The 10378-nt window shown below is 36.8% G+C and overlaps 1 long non-coding RNA gene across 1 annotated transcript; it reads right to left on the reverse strand.

The window, feature by feature from the left end:
• Positions 1 to 7331: 7331 nt before the first annotated feature.
• On the reverse strand, positions 7332 to 9963 carry LOC141334367 (uncharacterized). Its single transcript, XR_012355550.1, has 4 exons — positions 9888 to 9963; positions 8627 to 8692; positions 8364 to 8440; positions 7332 to 8073 (listed from the first exon to the last, which is right to left on the reverse strand). It is a non-coding gene; the product is annotated as an uncharacterized lncRNA (long non-coding RNA).
• Positions 9964 to 10378: the final 415 nt, after the last annotated feature.

Here is a 10378-nt window from a genome sequence, read left to right on the forward strand (position 1 = left end):
TTTTGGCCACCTCAACTTACCAGCAACACGTTCAAATGCAACAAAGTATGAGTCGACTTCTGTCTCTCTAAACGGAGGCACAAGTTTTATATACTTACTGACATCAAAACTATCACTAGAAGGTGCATGAGAAAAATCATGTGTGACTGTACTACTGCCAGCTGATGTTAAGGGTGATGAGACTGATATGGGCCTAGTACGTGGTGATGGAACTGGCTTTTGAGCCAATCGCCTTGCTTCCAGGTCCAATTTGCGTAACTGGATATCTCGCTCAGCCTGCCTCTCTACAACTTTAAGCCTAATCATTTCTGCCTCACATTCTTGTTTTTTAATCAAAAGATCCATTTCCTTTAACTTTACAGCAATTCTAGGATCATAAGGTGCAAAAGAATCAGTAGTGAGATTCAGATCTTCAGCCGCAGTTTCCACTGCCACTTCAGACTGAACCTCAACACTATCCTCAGCCTCTTTAGGCAAAATGCCTGCATCTACCAATTTCTTAAACAGGTTACTCTTAAGCACTTGTTTTGTCAAACCTTTTGGAATGTCAATATCAAAAAAGTCTGCTATCAACATAAGATCTTTTTTCTTACAACGATTAAAGGCTTCAGTTGTGGGGCAAAGAGTAAACGCAGTAAAATCAAACTCCATTCTCTAAGCCTACAACACTTTCCTCTCCACCCACAGTCGAAAACAGTCAAACAATTTGAGAGAAAAAGGGTACTTACCAACAGCCAATTAAGAGGCGAACGGACGAGCCCCCACTTGTTACGTTCCCAATTCCCAGTCTAGGGTTGGGGCGGGAGTAACAAATAAAATAAAGCGTAATAAAAAAAAAGAATGAAAACTTAAGCGTGGAGGAACCACTCCAGTCCTCTGCCCCAGAAATGCAATACAACACTTAACTTAACTTGAGCAGATTTATTTAGTAATTCACAAAAATTAACAGGGAAGCAACAGTCTTCAGGAGAGAGCCAGGCCAAAACAACAAACAAAACAGCAGCTAACTAACAGGAGGAGTACTAAATAACCTACCTTGATAAAAGAAAAGAAATAAACAACAGAGGCTTTCCTCAACTCCCTCACTAACCAAAAACAGGGATAAACGTTTAGTACAAAATAAAATGGCACCCTCTCCCTACAGCTTCCAATTTAAGTTTAGTATAAATGTTCAAACAAAATTACAATACCTTCTAATACCTTAACAAATCAATTTTAAATTAAAGTAAAGTTATACACACCGTGTGCAGTCTACTCAACACTGCTTGTCAACCAGATTTCAGTTTACTCTTTAAAGTTAAAGATCAACAATTAACTCTTCAGAAGTGTGCACCACAATCAACAGACAAAGAGAACATCAACACAAGTCTGGAGCAGGGGAGAAGTGAACCTCACTCCACGTTGCTTCGGTGCTCTTTTGTGCAGTTTGCCTCTCTGCAGCACACCCTCTGATGAGCACCACCTGTGGCCAATCTGCAACTGCGAAGCAAGCAGAGGGAGTGAGAGAGAGAGAGAAGGGAAGACAGAGCACACACAGGGAAACACAACCACACCCAAAATGGGCAGAGAAAACACACCTTTCATTAATATTAAATATATACATCCTCAGGATGTAACATTTAGGTTAAACGTAGGTTATAGCTTTTACTTCATGTTAGCTTGCAAATTATGCCCAAGAACATAATTTATTAAGCCATATGTCTTGCTAACAAGAAACAATGCTTCTAACCACAGGTCACGTACGAAAAATAATGCCCAGTTTAGGCCATTCCACTCCACTGAAGGGGTGGAGCGGAAAATGAAAATAAATACGGCCTTTTAAAATTTAAATGTTCCAGCGATTTCATTCCGTCAACCCCTTTGAACAAGAGCTAATTTCAGGTGTTTGCAAGCAGTTTCATTTAAAACGGAGAGAGCTGCCTTCAGCCAGTGTTTTCTGTTGTACTGACATGAGAGTCAAGGCTCCGAGCTCTCGGTCTGCGAACTACATCACTGAGCCTCTTTTAAAAGCATTTAAATAAAAACACTACAGCGACTGTACGCAATGTAAACATAATATCATTTTAAAGAGCTATATTAAGCGCATATGAGCTGCTTTATATGGTTTACGGATGAGCTTCAGGGCTGGCGTTTCTTCGTCCGTGTTCACAAAACTACACATTTTAAAGGCATTTAAAAAATAAAAAATAAAAACACTCCAGCGATTGAACAGTAATAGTAGATTAGTGTATTGAAAACGTTAAAATGCTTGCTTATTTGTGCTGCATATTTGTGGAAACGAATTAGCTAGTAAAGACTGTTTCATGAATATGGTCTCATCGTTTGAACCACATAGTTCAACAAAGCACGGCCGTTTTTAATGACCAACTAATAACTTCTGCTATTTACCTGATTAGAGTTCTCAAAAAAAGCAACTGTATTGAACATAGCAACTAATCACTCATTTAATATTTTTTATTCCCTGTCATTTCGCTGTATTTTATGTTTGATTTAGCACAGTTTCCCTCTTATACTCCGAAAGTTCCCTTAGGCATTTGTGCGCATGCGCACTACTCATAAATGGTGCTTTATAGAGGACGCACAAAAATACTGAATAAAATCATTTATATTTAGGTTAAATGTAGGTTATAGCTTGTACTTCATGTTAGCTTGCAAATTATGCCCAAGAACATAATTTATTAAGCCATATGTCTTGCTAACAAGAAACAATGCTTCTAACCACAGGTCACGTACGAAAAATAATGCCCAGTTTAGGCCATTCCACTCCACTGAAGGGGTGGAGTGGAAAATGAAAATAAATACGGCCTTTTAAAATTTAAATGTTCCAGCGATTTCATTCCGTCAACCCCTTTGAACAAGAGCTAATTTCAGGTGTTTGCAAGCAGTTTCATTTAAAACGGAGAGAGCTGCCTTCAGCCAGTGTTTTCTGTTTTACTGACATGAGAGTCAAGGCTCCGAGCTCTCGGTCTGCGAACTACATCACTGAGCCTCTTTAAAAGCATTTAAATAAAAACACTCCAGCGACTGTACACAATGTAAACAGAATATCATTTTAAAGAGCTATATTAAGCGCATATGAGCTGTTTATGTGGTTTACGGATGAGCTTCGGGGCTGGCGTTTCTTCGTCCGTGTACACAAAACTACATATTTTAAAGGCATTAAAAAAATAAAAAAATAAAAAATAAAACACTCCAGCGATTGAACAATAATTGTAGATTAGTGTTTTTAAAACGTTAAAATGCTTGCTTATTTGTGCAGCATTTTTGTGGAAACGAATAAGCTAGTAAAGACTGTTTCATATGGTCTCATCGTTTGAACCACGTTAGTTCAACAAAGTACGGCTGTTGTTAACCTCACCAATAACTTATGCTATTTAACTGATTAGAGCTCTCAAAAAAATGCACCTGTATTGAACAAAGCACCTAATCACTCACGTAATATTTTCTTGCTCCCTGTCATTTCGCTGTATTTTATGTTTGATTTAGCACAGTTTCCCTCTTATACTCCGAAAGTTCCCTTAGGCATTTGTGCGCATGCGCACTACTCATAAATGTTGCTTTATAGAGGATGCACAAAAATACTGAATAAAATCATTTATATTTAGGTTAAACGTAGGTTATAGCTTTTACTGCATGTTAGCTTGCAAATTATGCCCAAGAACATAATTTATTAAGCCATATGTCTTACTTACAAGAAACAATGCCTCTAACCACAGGTCAAGTACGAAAAATAATGCCCAGTTTAAGCCATTCCACTCCACTGAAGGGGTGGAGCGGAAAATGAAAATAAATACGGCCTTTTAAAATTTAAATGTTCCAGCGATTTCATTCCGTCAACCCCTTTGAACAAGAGCTAATTTCAGGTGTTTGCAAGCAGTTTCATTTAAAACGGAGAGAGCTGCCTTCAGCCAGTGTTTTCTGTTGTACTGACATGAGAGTCAAGGCTCCGAGCTCTCGGTCTGCGAACTACATCACTGAGCCTCTTTTAAAAGCATTTAAATAAAAACACTCCAGCGACTGTACGCAATGTAAACATAATATCATTTTAAAGAGCTATATTAAGCGCATATGAGCTGCTTTATATGGTTTACGGATGAGCTTCAGGGCTGGCGTTTCTTCGTCCGTGTTCACAAAACTACACATTTTAAAGGCATTTAAAAAATAAAAAATAAAAACACTCCAGCGATTGAACAGTAATAGTAGATTAGTGTATTGAAAACGTTAAAATGCTTGCTTATTTGTGCTGCATTTTTGTGGAAACGAATTAGCTAGTAAAGACTGTTTCATGAATATGGTCTCATCGTTTGAACCACATAGTTCAACAAAGCACGGCCGTTTTTAATGACCAACTAATAACTTCTGCTATTTACCTGATTAGAGTTCTCAAAAAAATGCACCTGTATTGAACAAAGCACCTAATCACTCACGTAATATTTTCTTGCTCCCTGTCATTTCGCTGTATTTTATGTTTGATTTAGCACAGTTTCCCTCTTATACTCCGAAAGTTCCCTTAGGCATTTGTGCGCATGCGCACTACTCATAAATGTTGCTTTATAGAGGACGCACAAAAATACTGAATAAAATCATTTATATTTAGGTTAAACGTAGGTTATAGCTTTTACTTCATGTTAGCTTGCAAATTATGCCCAAGAACACAATTTATTAAGCCATATGTCTTGCTAACAAGAAACAATGCTTCTAACCACAGGTCACGTACGAAAAATAATGCCCAGTTTAGGCCATTCCACTCCACTGAAGGGGTGGAGCGGAAAATGAAAATAAATACGGCCTTTTAAAATTTAAATGTTCCAGCGATTTCATTCCGTCAACCCCTTTGAACAAGAGCTAATTTCAGGAGTTTGCAAGCAGTTTCATTTAAAACGGAGAGAGCTGCCTTCAGCCAGTGTTTTCTGTTTTACTGACATGAGAGTCAAGGCTCCGAGCTCTCGGTCTGCGAACTACATCACTGAGCCTCTTTAAAAGCATTTAAATAAAAACACTCCAGCGACTGTACACAATGTAAACAGAATATCATTTTAAAGAGCTATATTAAGCGCATATGAGCTGTTTATGTGGTTTACGGATGAGCTTCGGGGCTGGCGTTTCTTCGTCCGTGTTCACAAAACTACATATTTTAAAGGCATTAAAAAAAAATTAAAAAAAAAAAAAAACACTCCAGCGATTGAACAATAATTGTAGATTAGTGTTTTTAAAACGTTAAAATGCTTGCTTATTTGTGCAGCATTTTTGTGGAAACGAATAAGCTAGTAAAGACTGTTTCATATGGTCTCATCGTTTGAACCACGTTAGTTCAACAAAGTACGGCTGTTGTTAACCTCACCAATAACTTATGCTATTTAACTGATTAGAGCTCTCAAAAAAATGCACCTGTATTGAACAAAGCCCCTAATCACTCACGTAATATTTTCTTGCTCCCTGTCATTTCGCTGTATTTTATGTTTGATTTAGCACAGTTTCCCTCTTATACTCCGAAAGTTCCCTTAGGCATTTGTGCGCATGCGCACTACTCATAAATGTTGCTTTATAGAGGACGCACAAAAATACTGAATAAAATCATTTATATTTAGGTTAAACGTAGGTTATAGCTTTTACTGCATGTTAGCTTGCAAATTATGCCCAAGAACATAATTTATTAAGCCATATGTCTTACTTACAAGAAACAATGCCTCTAACCACAGGTCAAGTACGAAAAATAATGCCCAGTTTAAGCCATTCCACTCCACTGAAGGGGTGGAGCGGAAAATGAAAATAAATACGGCCTTTTAAAATTTAAATGTTCCAGCGATTTCATTCCGTCAACCCCTTTGAACAAGAGCTAATTTCAGGTGTTTGCAAGCAGTTTCATTTAAAACGGAGAGAGCTGCCTTCAGCCAGTGTTTTCTGTTTTACTGACATGAGAGTCGGTCTGCGAACTACATCACTGAGCCTCTTTAAAAGCATTTAAATAAAAACACTCCAGCGACTGTACACAATGTAAACAGAATATCATTTTAAAGAGCTATATTAAGCGCATATGAGCTGTTTATGTGGTTTACGGATGAGCTTCGGGGCTGGCGTTTCTTCGTCCGTGTTCACAAAACTACACATTTTAAAGGCATTTAAAAAATAAAAAATACAAACACTCCAGCGATTGAACAGTAATAGTAGATTAGTGTATTGAAAACGTTAAAATGCTTGCTTATTTGTGCTGCATTTTTGTGGAAACGAATTAGCTAGTAAAGACTGTTTCATGAATATGGTCTCATCGTTTGAACCACATAGTTCAACAAAGCACGGCCGTTTTTAATGACCAACTAATAACTTCTGCTATTTACCTGATTAGAGTTCTCAAAAAAATGCACCTGTATTGAACAAAGCACCTAATCACTCACGTAATATTTTCTTGCTCCCTGTCATTTCGCTGTATTTTATGTTTGATTTAGAACAGTTTCCCTCTTATACTCCGAAAGTTCCCTTAGGCATTTGTGCGCATGCGCACTACTCATAAATGTTGCTTTATAGAGGACGCACAAAAATACTGAATAAAATCATTTATATTTAGGTTAAACGTAGGTTATAGCTTTTACTTCATGTTAGCTTGCAAATTATGCCCAAGAACATAATTTATTAAGCCATCCCACACAGCAAAAGGACACCGCGGCGGATCTGCCGCGGAGGTAGCTCGGCTTCCGAAACGTACCCGCGAAACGGACCCGTATCGGCGTCCACTTGCGCGCAGTGACGGATCCGCAACGAAGGCGGATCGCGGATCCGCCGTGGCTCCGCGCTGCATCCGCTCCGCATCCGCGATTAAAACCTTACCTCCGCGGCGGGTCCATTTTGGACCCGCAAATTAATACATACATCCGCCGCGGACTCTTAACGGACTCATAAAAATCATGGCTCATCCGGCCCGGATCCGATCCGGACCCGTTCATTAAGTGGGTCTATACCTCATTTAAAATGGGTAATTGGCCAAAACTAGCTATGGAAATATCTAAAATAAAGCTGACAAACATTATATAGACTTGATTGCTCTATAAAACCTTAAATATTCTATATGTCACCCTTTATTAATAAACCACAAAATCATTCAAACCTTGAAAATATCTAAACTTTCCTTGGCCAATAACAATAAAACACTCTATAAAAAATAGGTAATTACATGAAGATTTTTTTTTTTACAGTAACATTATTTTATTTAATGAAAACATCATCTCTAAAAAGACATTTCAGTTTAATAACCTTGAAAAATGAATGATTTAGTTAAATTCAGCTATAAGGAATTTGTTAGCACACAAGTTTCATTAGTCAGTTTGTGTCAGCTTGATTTAACAAATTTCAATATCAGTGAAAATGTTGCAAAATTACTACATTACACAGTATTAAAGTCCATTCAGCAATAAAGCAGCTTGGAGAAAACAGTGATATCATAATTCAACTCAGATCAGTTCAAGTCTTGAAATTATGCAACAGTGACAGTACAGTCAAATCAATTTTATTACTGAATATTCAGTGTCTTTTAAACCCCAGCTGAGCATGTCAGAGCCAGTGGAACCTAAACTCCAGCAGGTGTCTGAAACAAATAAAAAATACCATGGGAGAAACCAGGAGCAGTCAGCCCTCCTCTGGTTAAATGAACAAAGATGGTGTGATTATGATTTTAGGCTGGATCACTAGCCCGATTGTGGACTGAATTCATTCAGAATATTGCATCCAGCTCCTACTGCTTGAAGATCAGGATACATCACGCTGTCGTTTTGTCAGAGAAGTTGTAGTCTGTCCAGCAAGGCTACCTTTTAGCCAGTAGTAGACGACTGAATTAACAGTGACTGTAAGTATGATAAAACTACATTTCCTGGCCTGGCATGTTCATTGCTGTCATAAGGGTCCATGCAGAGGACTTGTCTGTTTCCTGTGGTCTTTGCTGAGGACCTGTGCCGATGGCTGTCATATCGTGATGTTCACTTGTTGTAGTCTCCGCTCACATTCAGGGCTGTGTTGTGGTCATCTCAGGATGCAGGTTCACCATCTGGTTTGGATACAGACTGGATCCGGCTGACTACGATAACCCTAGGACAAGAATGAGACAAAAACTTTGAAATAAGTAACAAGTATCTATGTTAACTTTCTCACAGCACCTGTAATCATACAAGAACATTTTCATACAAATTTCATGACATCTCATAGCAAAGATTACTGTTATATGCAGGATGTAAAAGTATATTTGTAAACATTTAACCTTAAATATATTGATATGAATCTTTTGACACTGCACATTTTTTACACATTAAAAGCAGAATCATTTCAGTATTTGACAAACTGGTTGGCTAAATCAAGTTTAAAACTCTATTTAATCTTACTTTTAAAGATGACGTAGAATATCGAAGAATGAAGTAGAATCAAAAACCAGACTGGAGCACTTGAATGAGCTGTAAAGCTGCAAAAGAACACACACACAGTATCTTAGTATGCTTCAATTCCATATAAATGATCTAAAACCACATTACAAGGTGGGAAATATTTGTAAAAATATTTGGACACAAAAAAATGGACAAACTAGTATACCACAACCAAAGACTACTGTTAAATATAGGATGTAAAACTAGCTTTGTAAACATTTCACCTTAAATATAGAGAATAGGAATCTATGTCAAGCCACGCTGCATTCCGTCATGTTTTAGGACACGATCTGGAGCACACAGTGAAAACAAAAGCTAATCACCACAGAAAAACATCTTACATACACTTAGAATAAAACAGATATGTAAATCTCTTTCAATTAAAAGAAATCGCTCTGTTGTGTGTCTTGAGAGGCCGCAAATATTCATTACATAGTATTCAGTCTCCTTCACTAAAGTGGTACTGATATAACTGCAAAAACACAAAATGAAAATTAACCAGTTTTTTATTATAGTAAACATGTAGCAACCGTGTTTTTGGCATATTTATTACCATTAGTATAACCACAATTTTATTAGAAATACCATGGTTACCTAACTACCAAATACCTAAGTATGGTTAGAGTATCAAAACCATTTTGTAAGGGGAGAACACACCATAGCAAGATCTCAAATGGTGGATCATTTATCATTGTCATATGGCCCAGTAAAACTGCTCAGTGTTAAAGAATTAAGTCATTATAGAGGTAACAGAATAACTTACTATAAATCTGCTTTTAAACGATGTATATCGTGGATGCTACACAAATAAATAACTAGACTTGAATGAATTAAGATGAATATTGCTTACTATCAGAGATGCCGAACAAGGATGCAAGAGATCAAATAAATGAATGAGCTCAATACGTACAAACTAGTGGCCAGGTATCACGAGCTGCCGCAGGTAACATTTTCATATATATAATAAATCTACAGATATCTGTTATAACTAAGACCACATTTTATTTTAGTTGTTTACCATACCAAGTTTCATAGTGAATGTTGACATTTTATATTATTTTATGTTTATATGACTCAACAGATGAAATGATTGAAATGATTAACGCTTACTGTATCATCAATAACCATAGCTCTTATCAATGTCTGCATGAAATACATCTGCTTTTTCAGCTTTCTATCATGGCAAAAGCACTTTTTTTACACCAGGCATGAGAAGGGCTATGGCAAATGATGATACAGTAAGCCTTAACCGCTCCAACGTGATCTTAATTAGAATATTATTAACATAAAATAATATGGTAACACTTTAACATTTACAATCACTACTATACATTCTCTGCTTTTGCTCTTGTGTCCTAAATTGACAGAACGCATTGCCATCAAGACATTGCACATTTATTCCATGTTAAAGCTGTAGTGTAGATCACTGTCAGTATTTGACAAACTAGTTGGCTGAATCCAGTTTAAAACTCTATTTAATCTTACTTTTATAGATGAAGTAGAATGTCGAAGGATGAAGTAGAATCAAAAACCAGACTGGAGCACTTGAATGAGCTGTAAACCTGCAACAGAACACACACACACACACACACACACACACACACACACACACACAGTATCTTAGTATTTTTAATTTAATATACATTATCTGAAACAACATTACAAGAGGTGGGGAATATATTTGTCTAAATATACAAAAAAAAAAAAAAAAGAATACAGCTAAAAATTCCAGAACCAAACTTTAATGAAAAAACATAGCATAATATATCTATATATACGTTATATACTGTATAAGGAATGGATTAAAATCTGGATAGCCAAATAAATTACCCTGTCTCCCAAAAAAAGGAGATCCCGTCCAAATAGGCCTGTTATTACTCAAGATAATGTTAACGCGAGTTGAAAAGCTCACTCGACGTTCCACAAAGCAATTAAGTACTTTATTAACGTTAATGTAACTTGCAACTGTACAAATA

This window comes from Garra rufa, chromosome 5, assembly GCF_049309525.1.
Source record: "Garra rufa chromosome 5, GarRuf1.0, whole genome shotgun sequence".
NCBI classification, from domain to species: domain Eukaryota; kingdom Metazoa; phylum Chordata; class Actinopteri; order Cypriniformes; family Cyprinidae; genus Garra; species Garra rufa.